Genomic DNA, 17,423 nt, shown 5'->3' with positions numbered 1-17,423 from the left:
AATATGGGATTTCTTCCCTGGCTTGTACTAGAAATTCAGATACCAGATTCAGTTTCTGTGTCCACTTAACTTGGTAGCCATTTTTCCTGGTTAGGGTCGCGCTATCTGTTACATGATGATGTTCTTTTACCTTACTCAGGATACTTAAGTGGGTAAATAAGATAGAGGGGTCGCTATGACAAGAAAATGGGGTACCTGTGTGGACCACTTTCCCATTTACCAAGGCAGAAGCTAAAATGAAGTCAATCATAGACTCTTGATTTCCCCTCCTGAATGTTATCCCTATCTCACCAGCATTTATGTAATTAATTATTCCCAAATTTCACTTGTAGAGAAGTCTATTCAAAGCTTCACCATATTCGTTACGCATAAAATGTGAAAGATGCATATAAAAATCCCCCACCCAAATGATTTTAACTGGCCTCAATTTATGTTTGCAATGGTTTATTCTATATCATTTGCTAGTTATTTTACCACTGCCTTCATATTTTTCCCGAATTCATTGTTGTAATAGTTAATTACTAGCCAGATCTCTTCTTTCCTATATTCACGTTGAAGGAGCTGGAAATGACTATTTGAAAGGCAAACTTGCCTTACTTGTGTGGGTATAGAGTTAGAGGATAAGGTTATTAGTCCCCCTTCGCTCTGCCTAACAGTAATGGTCTAGCAGGCATGTGAAAAGTGCGGAACCCTGGGAAAAAAAATTGGGGGTTTTGGCCCACGTCTCCTGGAAGCATATAATCTCCAGTGATTGCCAAAGGTTATGCCAATGGGGATTTCCTATCTTGGAGGTTATTCCTGCCACATTCCAGGATGTTAGGCTAGTCCTGTTTTCGTCTGTGACATTCTATGGTGATATAATAATTGGGGGAGTCTCTTGAACACTGAGCACCGGAGTTGCTGATGTAGAAGCCCTCCCTACAGATGAAAGGATTATTGAGATCTTCTGCAAACTAGGTACTGGTGATGCTGATGTAATTGCTCTCCCTATTAATTGGGGGGGCTGATGGCGTTAGTCATTTGCAAGATTCCAGGTCTGAAAGGGCTGTATATCTATTGTACAACCTTATCCCCAAAGTAATATTCGAATCCTCGCTATGTCTCAGGAAGGGTTGTTCAGGCATTCTCCTGACCCTGTAACCCATACATGACATTGGAACCTGCTTATAAAAATGCTCCAGTAGTAAAGGAACAATCTGCATGCTCCTTGGAGAAAATCTATAGAGATTATTTAGGAGAAAATGTCCTGTGGAGGCATTATGAAATTTATCACCACACAGTCACCGGTTATAACTTTGCTTGAGCTGCCCACTCACCCCACTCTCCTGGCCATGATAATTTTATAGGTCAGTTGGTGACTCCCCAGTCCAGAGTCCTTAAGGTTGTCTGTTAGCCAGTGGAGACATGTGTCCATTAACTGTATCGTGGATTTGTTCTGATTTTCCCAGAGCAGGGGGATATTCGCCAGAACCAGTACCAGAGGAGAAGATGCTGGTGGAAAAAGTAAGACTTGCTGCAAATAATTATCTGTAGCCACAGGACAGTTATCTCATAATCCTCCTGACTGGGTGACCACTCTTTTTTCCCCCTGGGCTGTTTGAACCTGCTGAAATACATCTCATTCCTTGGGAGTTCCAAACCTCCAGATTCGCAGTGCCAACTGGAGGGTGTCCTAAAACCCTGGTAGTAGAGGTGTAAGGGGTTACGAATGATGGTGGAATGGGCGGTTATTGGTGCACTTACAAGACGGTCTCTTTGTGGCTCTGCTCGGTATAGGACCAAATGGTTCCGCATCTCTAAATCGGCTAGTCTCTGTTCAATTTGCGTCAATTTGGATAGAATGGGCTCCTATATAAACAGTTATCGTTCTACTCACGACTGCACCTAATAAGTCATCTAGAACTGGTTGTGGTGGTAAAATATTTATAGTTGCTGGCAGCGGTGATATTATAGAATTCGCTGTGACCACCCTGGTTTGTGGGCCTTTTGGCTTGGGAACACAGGTAAATTTAGATTGTTTTGGCTTCGGAGCCCCCATCAGCCCAGTGTCATTTTGCTGGGGTTTTGCGCATAGTGTCCTTTGGAGATGTATTAGGGGAAGATGGATCCAGCTCCAACCTCGTTTTGGCCGGATGAACTAAAGTGGCAGGGGAGTGTCCAGGTTTACACGGTGGAAGATCGCATGACATTAGTAAAGGTGGTGACTGAGCTTGAGGAGAAGTCTCGTCTGAGTTTCCTGTAGGCGACCTCAAAGGGAAAAGAAGGGGTTCCATTGATAAGCGCCTTTTAGTTAATTCGATTTCATGGGAAAGGACACTTGTTGCTCTGGTCAGGAATGAGTCCAACGTCCCCCTCCACCTGTTTTTTCAGCAAGTCTCTTCCTCTTTACCATAATTACAGTGCTATAGTAATAAACAACTACGAGTAACAATACCTGATTCAGGTGCAAACGTTAAAGGGGAAGGCCAGCCCAGCCAACTCCTGGCTCCATCGGGCGTGGACGGGCATGCCCTTGGCCCGGGCTTTGCCCCGGCGAGTCCCTGCGCCTGTCCCGCGCCACAGGCCTGGGTCGGTATTTTCATGCACCTCCTGGTGCTTAGAATGGCGGGAAATGTAGTCTCCCCCGCAGGTTCACTGCCCAGCAGGTTACTGCTTCCACAGGCACGGGCTATTTATTTATTTATTTATTTTTAGATTTCTAAAGCGCGTACCTACCCTGGGGCGTCCCAGCGCTGACATACAACCTATTATTCCAGAGGGGGAGGGGGAGAGCTAGATTTATGGAAAGAGCCAAGTTTTTAGTTGCCTGCGGAAAGTGAGTAAGTTGTGTTCTCTTCGAATGGACAGCGGAAGAGAGTTCCACAGTTTAGGGGCATTGTAGGAAAACAATCTTCCCCCTGATCGTGCTCTGTTTATTCTTGGAATGCAGGCAAGGGAGAGAGAGTCAGACCTGAGTTGTCTGTTAGGGTGGTAGGGTTTGAAGAGGGATTTCAGGATTGGCGGGCCTTTGCCTTGCATTAGCTTATGTGTAATGCATAAGGCCTTGAAAGTGACCCTTTCTTTGATCGGGAGCCAGTGGAGACTTCTGAGAGCCGGTTTGGCCGAGCATCTGGACTTGGTACCTGTAAGGATTCTGGCGGCTGCATTTTGGGCATATTGCAGTTTTTTTAAGGTTGCGGCCGGAGCTCCTAGGTACAGGACATTTCCGTAGTCCAATCTAGAGTTCACCAGACCCTGGATAAGCATTTTCCTAGATTGGAAGGGGAGAAGATGGAGGATCTTTCGTGCTTGTTGGATGAGACCGAAGCAGATGCCAGAGGTTTTCCTGGCCTGGGTCTTAAAACTAAGCTCCTGGTCTAGCCAGATCCCCAGGCTCTTGACTTCTGCCTTCGGGGTAGGAGGTGAGCCCATGCATAGAGGCCAAGAGAGGAACGTTGGGAGTTTGCGTGGGTTGCCTAGTAGTAGAATCTCGGATTTCTCTCTGTTTAACTTGAGGCGAGATTCGCACATTCAGCAATGGATGTTATTTAGGCAGTCCGCCAAGTTGTCCAGACTTTGACTTGAGTGGTTTAAAGATACCACCAATTGGGTGTCATCAGCATACATGACAGTTTTTATACCAAATGGGGTAATGACGTCCTCTAGGGGGGACATGTAGACATTAAAAAGCGTGGGGCTCAGGGAGGAGCTCTGAGGAACCCCACACTGAAGGGGGAACGTCTTGGACAGCACAGGTCCGTCGGACACCTGAAAGGTTCTCCCCTCCAGGAAGGATTTGATCCAGGACAGGGCGGTATCAGAAACTCCTGCCGAGCTGAGTCGGTGGAGAAGAATGGAGTGGTCCACCGTGTCGAAGGCGGCACTTAAGTCGAGGAGGATCACTGCCACTGATCCTCCTGCGTCTATGATGGTTCGTGCCTCTTCGACTACGGCAAGAAGTGCGGTATCGGTACCCTGCCCCGGACTAAACCCTGTCTGGGAATGGCGCAGGAGATTGTTGGTCTCTAAAAAGAGAGACAGTTGGGAATTAACAATTCGTTCGGCGATTTTTCCCATGGCCGGGAGGAGAGAGATGGGTCTAAAGCTGGATAAGTCTTTAGGGTCCAGGTGAGGTTTTTTCAGCAGCGCCCTAACTGTCGCTTTTTTCCAGTTCTCTGAAACAGTGCCGGAGGCCATAGAGTTATTAATCAATTGGGTGAAGGGTGGCGTGATAGTATCGGCGACCAGTTTTAATTTGCTCAGCGGAGCAGGATCTGAAGAGGCCCCACTTTTCACTGATTGTAAGGTAGAAAAAAACAGATCAGTAGTGACCACGGGGAAAGCTAGGAGGCGTGGGGTTTCTGCACTCGGAGAAGAGATGCCAGGAGGTTGGGAGGGGGTGGGGGGTGGGAGGGATTCCAAGATATTACTGATTTTTGTAGTGAAAAATTCTGCTATTTGATTGCATCTAGTACCAGATGGGTCTGGTGGGGAAACAACCTTTACAACGCAACTTTTACAACGCACTACCATTACAACGAAACTTTTACAACGCAAAAACTTTTACAACGCATACAATTACAACGCATGTTTTTACAACGCAAGTACTTTTACAACGCATACCATTACAACGTAAGTATTGGTAAGTATATAATTATATTTAAAATTGTATTTTGTTTGGGGTTTTTTATGGGGTATTTTTAGGGTTCAGGGTCAGTTTTCAGTTTTTGGGTAAAGGGGTATTTTTAGGGTTCAGGGTCAGTTTTCAGTTTTTGGGTAAAGGGGTATTTTTAGGGTTCAGGGTCAGTTTTTAGTTTTTGGGTAAAGGGGTATTTTTAGGGTTCAGGGTCAGTTTTCAGTTTTTGGGTAAAGGGGTATTTTTAGGGTTCAGGGTCAGTTTTCAGTTTTTGGGTAAAGGGGTATTTTTAGGGTTCAGGGTCAGTTTTCAGTTTTGGGTAAAGGGGTATTTTTAGGGTTCAGGGTCAGTTTTCAGTTTTTGGGTAAAGGGGTATTTTTAGGGTTCAGGGTCAGTTTTCAGTTTTTGGGTAAAGGGGTATTTTTAGGGTTCAGGGTCAGTTTGGGGTTTTTGGGGTACAGGGGTATTTTTAGGGTTCAGGGACAGTTTTGGGTTTTTGGGGTACAGGGGTATTTTTAGGGTTCAGGGTTATTTTGGGGTTTTTGGGGTACAGGGGTACAGGGTAAAAAAAATTTAAATTAATTAAATTAAATTAAATTAAATTATATTAATTACAATTAATTTAAAATAAAAAAATATTATATACTTACCAATACTTACGTTGTAATGGTATGCGTTGTAAAGGTACTTGCGTTGTAAAAACATGCGTTGTAATGGTATGCGTTGTAAAAGTTTTTGCGTTGTAAAAAATTCGTTGTAACGGTATGCGTTGTAAAAGTATGCGTTGTAACGTCATACATCCCCCTGGTGCAATGACAGGAACCGGGGTTTTTGTAAGGAGGCGCACAATGCGGTAGGTTTCTTTGGAGGAATTAGAAGCTGTCTGTATTGCTTTCTCGAAAAAAATTGTCTGTGCATTTTTTATACAGGATTTATAATGTTTTATCGCTGATCTGTATGCGTTTTTGCTTTCGTGTGCCCAGTCCCGTCTCCAGAGGCGCTCAAGTTTTTTACACTGTTTCCTAAGCAGGTGCAACTCTTGGGTAAACCATGGGGATTTAAGACTTCTTCTCTTACTGGGAAGGGGTTTGACGGGAAGGGTTGTATCCAGGGATTGAGCTATCCAGTCGCGTAGTTGCGCGTCTGCCTGGGATGGGTCGTCGTCTAAAGCTGGCAGGGTCTGAGCAAGTGTTTGAGCCCATACTTTTGTGTCCAGTTTCTGCCAGGGACGGGATGGAGGTTGCTCCGGGGGAGTCTCCGGTATTTCTGCTGATAACTTAAGGTTAAAGGGGATAAGGAAATGATCTGACCAGGGGATAGGGGTAGGGGTGTTCACTATTAGCCTCGGAAGGTTTGAGAATATAGGGTCTAACATATGGCCCAAGGTGTGGGTTGCATGGCTGTTTTTTGAGTTAAGAGCAAGAGAGGCTAGATCGTTTTTGAGATCTGCGGCTATTTTGTTGTTTAGATCGTCGAAGTGAAGGTTTAGGTCTCCCAGAACCGTAAAGTTGGGAGTTAGGCAGGCCAGAGAGGTGATGGTTTCTACTAGGGAATCGCAGAAGAGTCGTTGATATCCTGGGGGGCGATAGACTAAAATCCCTGAGAGGGTTGTATCTGGTGGTAGGTGAATGGAGAAGTGGACGTTTTCACAGTCCTGGATTGGGCTGTCCTTGAATGTGCAGGACAGGTGTCACGGTAGATAATAGCTATCCCTCCCCCGGTACCAGAGGGTCTGTCCAGATGTTTTATAAGGTAACCTGGGGGGAGTGCTTGGGTGATGTCTGGGTCCGAGTTGACATTGAGCCACGTTTCAGTGAGGAAGAGAACCTCAATCTCTAAGGGCTGTAGAAGCATGTTGATTTCTATTTGATGTTTTGGGAGGGATCTACAGTTCAATAAGGCCATGTTGATCTGGCGGGGTTTCAGAGCGAGACGTGGTGAGTGTTTGTATGGGCACAGTGCACAGCGGGATTGTCCTTCATTTAACAGTGATGAGCTCTGACAGGGAGTCATTGCACCTCTTAAATTAAGGAGTGTTTCCCGGGTGTATCTCCGAGGGGATGGAGCACGAGCAGGGGTCCTGGGCTCTGGGCTCGGTCTGGTGCGGTCTGGCGCAGACGGGCTTGCCTTAGGCGCGCCACGCTGCGCTCGTCCGCTGCGCTTCCTGTGGATGCAGATATTTTATGCCAGAGATAGGGAGGGGGTGTGGCCTAAAAAGGGGCGTGGCCTCCCACGCGACGGGGGCGTGGCCTGAAAAGGGGTGTGGCCTCCCTCGTGGCCGGTAATGGCGTCAGGGGGAGTGTTTGTGGGGGGCTGTGCAGCAGCGCTGAGATCCGCTGTGCTTTTGCCTATCCCAAATAAGCAGTGCTCTCCAAGTGATCTTCCTAGCTGGTGAGTTTAAAAAGCAAGTAATTTGTGACAATCAATTTTTAAAACAGTTCAATCAGGTTTTAAAAAGACAGAGTAGAAGGGATAGAAAGGCTCCCGGCTTCCGCCTCAGGAGATAGGGGTATCTAACAGTCGCTAGTAGTCAGCGGTGTTATATGCTCGGCGACGGGGGGCGTGGCCTAAAAAGGGGCGTGGCCTCTCTCGTGGCCGGTAATGACGTCAGGGGGAGTGTTTGTGGGGGGCTGTGCAGCAGCGCTGAGATCCGCTGTGCTTTTGCCTATCCCAAATAAGCAGTGCTCTCCAAGTGATCTTCCTAGCTGGTGAGTTTAAAAAGCAAGTAATTTGTGACAATCAATTTTTAAAACAGTTCAATCAGGTTTTAAAAAGACAGAGTAGAAGGGATAGAAAGGCTCCCGGCTTCCGCCTCAGGAGATAGGGGTATCTAACAGTCGCTAGTAGTCAGCGGTGTTATATGCTCGACGATGGGGGGGGGGCGTGGCCTAAAAAGAGGCGTGGCCTCCCTCGTGATGGAGGTGTGGCCTAAAAAGGGGCGTGGCCTCCCTCGTGGCCGGTAATGGCATCAGGGGGAGTGTTTGTGGGGGGCTGTGCAGCAGCGCTGAGATCCGCTGTGCTTTTGCCTATCCCAAATAAGCAATGCTCTCCAAGTGATCTTCCTAGCTGGTGACTTTAAAAAGCAAGTAATTTGTGACAATCAATTTTTAAAACAGTTCAATCAGGTTTTAAAAAGACAGAGTAGAAGGGATAGAAAGGCTCCCGGCTTCCGCCTCAGGAGATAGGGGTATCTACAGCAGCAGCTACAGCAGCCAAGGGCGTCAGTATTTTCAAGCGCCTCCTGGTGCTTAGAATGGCGGGAAATGTAGTCTCCCCGCAGGTTACCGCTCCCACAGGCACTGGCAGATGATTCGCTTGGAACCTCAGGGCCCAGGATGGAGGCCTAGAAGACACTGCGCTGGAGCACCCCATTGGTCTAAACCAGAAATGTCCGCTAATGCTGATGCAAGGACTGCCCAATATGTAGATAAGTGAGGACAGATCCACATCATATGTAAAAGATCAGCATCTAAAGCTTTACAACAGGGACATGTGGAAGAAGCAGCGGGAAACATTCAAGTAAGCCTACTCATTGTTATATACACTCTATGGAGTATGGAGATTTATATGAATTTAAATCTAGAATTACGGCAGTCTTTTTTGGGGTATTCAAGTTTACATTTTTTTTTGTTAACGGAGTTTTATATAGCACGAACTTGACCCGAAGGTATCGTGTATCAGAGCGCTTTACATAGCACCAGTTGCATTACATGAGAACACATTCATTTTGTTAGGCACGGGAGATGCAGTGATTTGCCCAGAATCACAGAATGTTCAGCATCATTGCCGAGACTCGAACCCAGTTCCCCAGATTCGAGGTCGACCGCCCTAGCTGTTAGGCCAAATGTGCGCTTTTTATCAGGTATTTCACGGATGAGTTCCGTTTCCCAATTCTGTTTTAAGGAAGTAAGCGATGTTTCCAGAATCGCAAGAAGCCCACGATAAAGCCAACATATAAGATGTCTACCATTCCCCATGTTGTGCAGGGCCGGGAGCAGTTTATGTGTGTCAGGTTCTTCCCCGTCTGGAGCCCAATTCTTCCATACATATTGGATTATGCCAGCATGAGTTAAAAATAGTGCCTCGTGAAGTCAGTGTGTGTGCACAAAATCAGCATGCAACATTAATGTACCGTTCTGAAATAACAAGCCCGCTATATAATAACATATGAAATAACATATTATATTATATATATATTCACTGAAAAAAACCATAGGTTTCAGGCCTTACATAGTTAGGAATTAGCTTTTAAAAAACCTTTGAAATTCACTCAAAAAACTATAAGTTTTAGGGGTGTTATAGTTAGCTGGACATTTCACTCATACAAAACCATTGAAATTGCTCCTATATAGTTAGTTGTACTAACTATATTTCGCGCACCCGCAATCCACTGCTGATGATGTCACATATTAGATCATTCATGACATGGTCAGTGACATCACTGATGACATCTCAAATGACATCACTGATGACATCACTGATGACATCATCCAGTGAATGTGGTTTGCTTCGTTATTTATATATGCATTATATATATAGCAATTTGCATTGAAGAATGAGTGGATATATATAAATAAATATTTGGATGGAGGATTTAGTAGCAGTGTAATTGACTGTTTACTTGACCAATTTATAATGTCTCACTAAATATAGTGGATAGTGTAAATGTAATGTAAATGTAAATTGATACTTGTATAGCGCACTACTCACCCGCAAGGGTCTCAAGGCGCTTGTACGAATACCGCTGTGGAACCCATCCTGGCTTTCCCTGTGAGGTGTCCACTCCTGGGCACCCCCAAGGTGGAGGCCAGGCATCCTTAGCGTTGTGGGGGCCGTTGTGGAGATTAAGCAAGCTATTGCCCAGAGTTGCAGAGTGGGACTCCATGATTGGGATAGGCACCGAGGCGAGAATTATCAGGTCCGTGGAATTTTTTAGCCCAAGACCCGCTGAGGCGGGGAATTGAACCCTGGTCCCGGGCTAGACCTCTGCATCAGGCAGAGAAAGGCATAGAAGTGATGGAAAGTCCCACTGATTTCCTGCTGTGTGTCAACCGTGTGGGGTCATTTATGGACAGAATAGGTGTAGGCGTTGTGTCAGGACTTATTAAACAAGCAGTTCCAATTGGTTAGCCACTATATGTATTGTCTGGGTATAGGCTTTATAATTGGTCAATCTGAAGTGTTCTAAAAGCTTGGCGTAAATAATGGGAGCCTCCTGCAGATTACCTGCAGCTTTGGCGTCGTCGAGTGGCGTTGTCTCCAGTGGGCCTAGCTTTATCTCTATTTGTGTGATCACATACTCAACTTCTCTCCTAGCATCCACTGCAGTGTTAATAGAGGCACCCCTAACCACAACCTTAAAAGTCTACCACACCACTAGTGGAGAAGAGGCAGTGCCCTAATTCTCCGTGAAATACGAATATATGGTAGTGACAAATGACCCTCTGAAAACAACGTCCTCCAGGAAGGTCGGCTGCAGGCACCATGTAGGTATGGGAGCCCATACATATGTCCTGGATAGTGTTATTTTCACGGGATTGGGATTGGAAATTGTCTTCCCTAAGTGTGTGGCATGTGTCATATTAGGATGAAGTGTGGTGGGGTGGAGAAAACTGTCAAGGTGGGAGTGAAGTGTGTGGGGGTATGAGTAAAATACGTATTACCTCATTGCAGCATTCTGGCTTCACCATACAACTGAGGGACTCAACCCCTCCATTCACTGCTTCAGTGCCTTAGACTGGCATACCGTACAGTGCTGGGCAAGGGGGGATGTGACCAATCTATAGTGGTACCTAATATGTAATTAAAATCACCAACCAGCTCCCAGGGATACGCATTCCAGTACGCTAGGAGGATAGATAGGTCAAGAAAACGTTCTGTTCCTTATTGGATGCATATATGTACCCCGATATAATTGGTGCGCTGTCCAAGGCCCCCCTGCAAATCTATTCGGGTGTCTACGAATGCAAACGGGACACCAGCCCGGAGCTAGATCGCAGCACCCCGGGAAAAGGAGGAATAGGAGATATGGAACCTCTCCATTTTATACGGAATGTCTGGGCCTCATGAGTGGTGAGGTGGGTCTCCTGAGTGAATATAATGTGGGCATGATGCCTGTTCAGTTGTGTCAACACCCTGTATTATACATAGAACCCAATCCACGTAATTTCAGGTTATGATGTTGTAGGAATTCAATATTGTAGTCATCTTTTCAAAGCCAAGCACTTCCCCCTCCCTCATTAGCCATCCCTCCAGTATGTGTCAAAGTCCCGAAAATGATGAAATAGGTGACAGTGTAAAACAGTAAACTCCCAACCCTGAATACTCAGTCCAGCAATTAGTTGTCACCAGACCAAACATCGGAACCAGCAATAACATATCAACCATTGAGAAACGATTGCCTTTGCACAGAGGTGTGTTGTTTCGTACCTCTTGGGTAATTTGCGATTAGTTGGTGAGGTCATACCCACCATAAGTCCACCGGATCAAGGAAACACAGTAATTTGATAACACCCACTACATTGTAGACATGGACAATGCATCATCAGGATCAGGGCCATAAGCAAGCCAATTAATATACAATCAAAGCAGATGCTATATAAATGAGAACAGAATCAGTCAACAAGCTGCTGAAGGGGCAGTCCAGGCCCCGGGTACTGTAGGCAGTGCCCGAAGGAGAAGAGCTTTACTCACGCCCCTCAGCCCAGTTATGCGTCATCTTTGGGGTGATCAAGGGGAACAGCGCCATATTGTCGACAGAGTCTGAGTCTGAGACACTGTCCTGCGATGAGCTGCAGCTGATGGGTTTCTTGTTGAGTCTCAAGGAGGTTTCTGAGCAAATCGCTGCCTGCTGTCCCTCATGGTCCTGCTGAGGGGAAAGAGCTGCCCTCAAGCTATTCCAATTGGGAGCACGTCCTCTTCTCCACAAGCTGAGTCTTGGGCAACTCAGATTGAGATGTTCGCCATCCTTGTGAATCCGGGAAGTGGTGTTCCAGCCACTCCCAAGCTTTTTCAGGTGTCTCAAAATAGAAAATGTGCTCCTCATGGATCACCTTGAGCCTAGCAGAGAACAATAAGGCACACCGAAGGCCAACATGTCCCAGCTGCTTTTTGACCTCCTGGAACAGCGAGTGCCTGCACTGAACAGTTAATGTGTACTCTGTGAACAAGTGAATCCTGACATTCTTCATAAGGATGGGGCATTTTCACTGTCAATGCGCAACAAAGTGTCAAGGTCTTTAAAGTTGAAGATGTTGGCCACCAGGGGCTATGGCGGTGCACCTGGTATGGGCTGTTTTGTGAGGAACTGGCGGGCCCGCTCCACTGTGAACTACTTGGACAGACTGAATGGGGATACCACAGACCTGAACCAGCCCTCTATAAATTGGGTGGCATGAGGGCTCTCCACACCCTCCGGGACTTCCACTATATGTATAGTGTTCCTATGGACCCTCGCTTCTGCATCATCCACGTGGTCCTGGAGCCGTTCCATTCGCTGACGTAGATGGGTGAGTTGTGATGAGTGGTCCATTTGACATGGTGACAGTGCAGAGAGGGTCAGTTAATTTGTTTTGACTCTGTTGGACAACTTACGCTTGTCGTCCTTGAGAATGCTAATATCCGTTGTGATCATCCCTAGGTGCTGCTCAATTGCCACTCCTGACTTGCGTATTTCCTGAAGAATGACATCCAGTTTGTCCATTTGGATTTCATTATGGTGGCGGGGACAACATCCTCAGGTGTCTGTGTCAGAAATCACTCCGAAGAAGTGGACCGGGAGAGTGGGGCCGGATTATCCGCTTTGTTCCTTGTGTGACCCATGGCAGCCGGCTGTCGTATTTGGGTGGGCAACTCTCCCCTCCTTAACAGATAGGATTGTGACCAGCAAGCTAAGCCTTCCTGTGCCGTGCGCAGCGACCTGCCTGCAACAGTTGCACAGCTGAAGCAGCCAGTTAATCGAGAGACGCCAGATTTGTGAGGGTCTACTGATGAGCCACACCACCAGAGGCAGCCCCGTAGGCTAGCTCCCAGCACACAGTGCATGAGTTCTGCCTGCTGCAGGTCCCTTGGCACACTTCCCTGTCATACACCTGATGAGCACATGACAAAGTTGCATCACCGTAGCAGGCAAGGGAGGAAAGAATCCAGCTAGGGTCCATTTTGGGCCTCTCAGTGTCCAAGAACCCAGCGTATGTCATCTAGGGCCCAAGCCGATGCCCCCCTCAAACATCATCAATGCGCCGCCAGCCCCCGGACCGATAGAAGACCAGAGTCCTCTGTTGTAGTCTATAGGGCCTTCTGCTTGAACAGCACGATAAGAACCACTTTGATTTAGGCTCTGGACTGCATTTCTGGGGGAAGAGGTGCTCTCTGTTGTGGCAGGCTGAGACTATTAGCGTTTTCTTGCCCAAGGTGTGATGAGAGTAAGCAGTGCCCCCAGCAGGATTGAAGGCAGTCAACAAATATAACGGAATTCCACTCTTAGTATCCATACTTTGCTAAGCGGGCCCACGTCTAGATCTGACCCCACCTCAGTCAGCAGCGCATAGCCCAGTAGTCAGGCACTCGATCCTTTAGCAGTGATGCGTGAAATTAAGTGGATTCATGGGGACCTACTGACAATCCTGCTGACCCCTCTGCTTCACCCTAGGCCTGGAACCTATGCAGATCCGGCTGCAATCCTCAGACCGGCGAGCCGTGTCATAGTTCAGGAGGGAAAGGGGGCCTATAGCACCAGCAGGCGAAGTCTATTGAGGCAATCGTTCCCCCTTGCCAATGGAAGCAGACAAGACCCCACAGGTGGGCCTCATTGATGTCGGCGGGTGCAGCGTAATCTCCAAGGCTGTTGCTGCGCTACACCAGGCAGAGACTGTGCTCTCAGGCCTGCACACACCGCATCTCACCTCAGTCCGCAGTGCAGAAACCAGAGGTTGGGATCTCAGGTCACGGAGAATGTTACATGTGGAGTAGCATTCCCTGGGGGGCTAGCAGACAGCGTGGCCTGTTCCCCCTCTCCGCCCGAGGCTCTGGCCTCACACGGGTCCAGCCGCCTTCTTCAGCTCAGTGTGTGAGTGAGTCGATTTTGGCATGTCCAGCCACTACAGTGAGCCTCACTGTTAGCCATGCCCCCCCCCCATTTGTATGGTCCTACTTTTGATGTTTTTTGAGTGTAGGGCTCATTTTGGGCTACCTTGGGAAGACTGTACGGATTTGAGTGTATAAAAAGGTATGGTTGTGCGGCCTTACAGTGGAATACACTTGCAAAAACTGTCATGGGTACAGTCAGGCTTGTTTGCACAACCTTAAGCTCAACCCTTGGTAGCTGTGGTTTTGAGCAGCAGTGCTTGAACAAATGAACTAGTGTAAAGCATTTAATAGAACCAAGCAATGAACTTAGAAAGTCACAGAACATGAAAGAATTATATATGACACTAATTTATAAAAATAGTATACGTTTTTATAAATTTTTAGAGTCCAGGATGAGCAAAATTCGCCAGAGGGTTCAGGAGATACAGATCTTGCCAACCGCAAACAAGCATTGGCAACAGTAAAGTCTGAAAAGTTTTCAAAACTTGTAAAAGATAGTTCAACTACTCCAACCAGACGTGAGTGAACACATCTGACAGGGAGAATGTCTGGAAGCCAGTGGGGTAGATTTGGACAGGTACCTGGCTGTCAGAGCATTTTCCAGTCCAGTTCCAGCACAACCACTTTAGACTTCACTGGAGTGGTCCTAATCCTGTAGATACAGGAGATGAAGATAGTCAAGGAGGCTCTAGGCGTTGTGCGGTCAATGGGGGTGCCTTTGCGGTTATTCCTCGGTCCAAGGGTTAGGTGGGGTGACTTTGGACACAGATGTGGGTGTCCCTTGAAGCCCTCTTTGAGACTATAGAAGGCCAGCTGTGTCTGCTCTACCAGTCACTGTGTACAGATGTCTAAGTGAAATCCTTTGGTGGGGACTGCTGTCCCTCCTGAGTGACCAATCTGGACTCCAACAGCCCTTCGCAAGTCCGGCTGACTCCGGTGCAACTCTTGGCCATCGAGGATTGGTGTCTTGGGGTGCCCAGTGGTAGGTGGTAACAAATATTCTGTCACAGTTACCAACTTGCTGATGTGGGCCACTTCAACTGTGCTGATCCTGGTAAGGGTTCCAGGCGGTCAGTCGACTGTTACTTTAAGCCACTCCTTCGGTCTGTGGCCACAAACACAGTCCTCTCTTCTCTAGTCCAAGGTGTAGCAGGTGCAGTCCAGCTGATGGTGCAGCCTTTATTTGTATAGTCCAGAGGGCAGCAGGGCCGTCCTTCTTCAGTCCTTGTTCCAGTTCTGATATGATCTGAGGTATAGGGTGCTGGGGGGGCATATTTATTCCTAGAACGTGTCTGTGGGGATGATGCAATCAATAGCCAATGTGCTACCAGGTCACCTCCCTCTTGGTGATAACTTTCCGGCTATGTGTGGCATCTAGTAATCCATGGTAGCATGCTAGCCAACCCTAGAGGTGTGGCTACTTAAGGGCTACACACTCATTGGAAAACCAGTTTGGCCACTGGTCTTCCCTCTCTGTCCCTGTCTCCAGCCTGTCTACCTGAACAAACGGCAGCCCTCAGGCGTGTGAATGTTATTTGCCTACCAAAGGCGGCTTCAACTTTGAAGCTCGCTTTTTGAGCTAGCATCCTGCATTGATTCCTGTGAAGGAGAAATAACACCCTACCATGTAGCAGCCTGCTATTGTTCCTAAGCTTGGGAGTCATTAACATAACTCCCCAGGCTGGCAGAATGCTGTCTGTTGGCCAGCGCCCGCGTGAGGCCACTGAACAACTGGGTCACAGAGTGGTAACTTTTCAAAAGTTGCATTTCTTTAATAGTGACATTAAATTCGATCTGAGCATCAGGTCAGGTTTAATGCCACACTTGATTTGATACCTTAAGGTACCCAGCTAGGTAGTCCCATTCATAAGTTAACCTGGTTGAGTGGTAAGCCGGTAAACCTGTGTTAGCCAATGGGGCTACTAGCCCTTCCACAGCAAAACAACAATTTACAAGTGTTGCTGTTAAAACATATATAAAAAGCATGTCCCATTTAATAATGCACAGCTCAATGCTTTAGGTCTCTATCGGCCTTCCTTAGAGGAGATATTGTTAAGGGAAGTAGGGGTTTTGCTTTTTGTTTAAATGGCAAAGTCAAACTGGCAGTATTCCCACTGCTCTTCCAGTCTGCAGTGGCAGACTGGGAGCCATTGTGTAGCTTGTCACACACAGGGTGGAACAAGCTGTGCTGCAGCTCTGGGTTGACCGTCTGTCTTACATGCTCTGGGTATTCTGGGTACCATATACTAGGGACTAAGTCAGTTCTTGCTAATTAAGGACAGTCAATTTGATATATACTTTGTAATAGGTTAGAATACTGGCACTGAGGTCTGATTAACAGTCCTCAGTACACTGTCAAAGTTGGTAAAACCAGCAGCATCAGTACAAAAATGTGCTGGTGAACATGCAAAAGAGGCATTTCCTTACAAAGACCTTGTTCGAGATTTGTGCTTCTTTTTAAGGAGGATTGTGCCTGCTTAGGGCCCGATTCACAAAGTCAATCTCAGACAAAAGTCTAACCTTCCGACTTTTGGTATTCACAGAGATCATTTATGAGACCTTATTGTCCACAGTAGGTCCAGAATCTGCGCCCCCGGGCCGTACTCTCCGCACTCAGGCCATACTCTCTGGCTCGGCCATATTTTCCGGCTTGGGCAATACTCTCCAGCTCAGGCCGTCTTCTCTGGCTCGGGCGGGATGAAGTATAATCAATGAGCCAGAATAAGATTTTTACAAAAGGGAACATTAGGAATGTGTGGTAAATGGTTAGGAGGAGGTCATGAAAATCAGTTTGGACAGGGAAAAGGGTGTGCCAGACACTACATCATATCCTGGAAAAGTTAATGTCTCTACTAGGCCGCCCTTTCTGTCAGCGAAAGAGCTCTTGAAGCTAAAAAAACAAATACAAATCTGACCGACAAACATTGGAGGCTGTATATGAATAAAGTCATTTTAGAGGGGAAGGAAGGAGTAAGACTGGTAGCAGGAGGACAATGAACAGTAGGAGGAGAAGGGCAAGGTGTTGGACCACAAGGAGGGCCAGAATAACCAGAGCCAAGATGATAACAAGGTCCACGAAAGTCAGGCTCAGGAGGATACTAAATCAGGGTGCCAAGGACTACATGAACATCTGTAAGCCACAACATGGGAACTAGAAAGACCAGTGCCACAGGGATAAGGAAGGCCAGAACCAGGAGACCATTACAGGACAGAGGAGACCAGGGTGAGAAAGACATAAACAAACCACATATTCATGACAGCGCTGTCCCTTTTCTTTCCGCTCTCCCAGCTCTTATCCCCAGGACCTGCTGTGGCAGCTATCGCGCTTCCCAGTAGGGGTGTGCTCACTGGGCAACCTGTCATGCTTAACCGTCACACCTGGATGTTCCTTGGTGCTCCTGTGACAGTGCGGTGCCATCTATCAGCACCTCCTGCCAGCTTCCTGACCGCAGCGGGAACTCATCTCGTGGACAATGCTGGTCGCCTCCTCTCGTGGCCGGTCCGTCCCTGCAGCCGGGTCACTACTGCGGCTGCAGGGGTGTCAGCAACATGGGCGCTGCGAAGGCCTCACCTGGGGATGCCAGTGCCTACACGGGGCTGCCTTCTTCTTGCCTTGTTTCAGCCATTTACAAGCTGGCAATAGGTGCAAGGGTAAGTCATGTACTCCATCCACACTTCCCCCCCACGACACACCAATGATACTGCCAGCGCACAATATGGC

The 17,423-nt window shown here is 47.4% G+C and overlaps 1 protein-coding gene across 2 annotated transcripts in view; it reads right to left on the bottom strand.

Annotated features, from left to right (window-relative positions):
* SLC9A3 (solute carrier family 9 member A3) overlaps window positions 1-17,423 on the bottom strand; it is a 1,113,267-nt gene that overhangs the window by 113,226 nt on the left and 982,618 nt on the right. The window lies entirely within an intron of this gene.

This window comes from Lissotriton helveticus, chromosome 4_1 (genome assembly GCF_964261635.1).
Source record: "Lissotriton helveticus chromosome 4_1, aLisHel1.1, whole genome shotgun sequence".
Lineage (NCBI taxonomy): Eukaryota > Metazoa > Chordata > Amphibia > Caudata > Salamandridae > Lissotriton > Lissotriton helveticus.
Note: the sequence above shows the minus strand (reverse complement) of the source record. Positions and strands in the feature narration are given on the sequence as shown.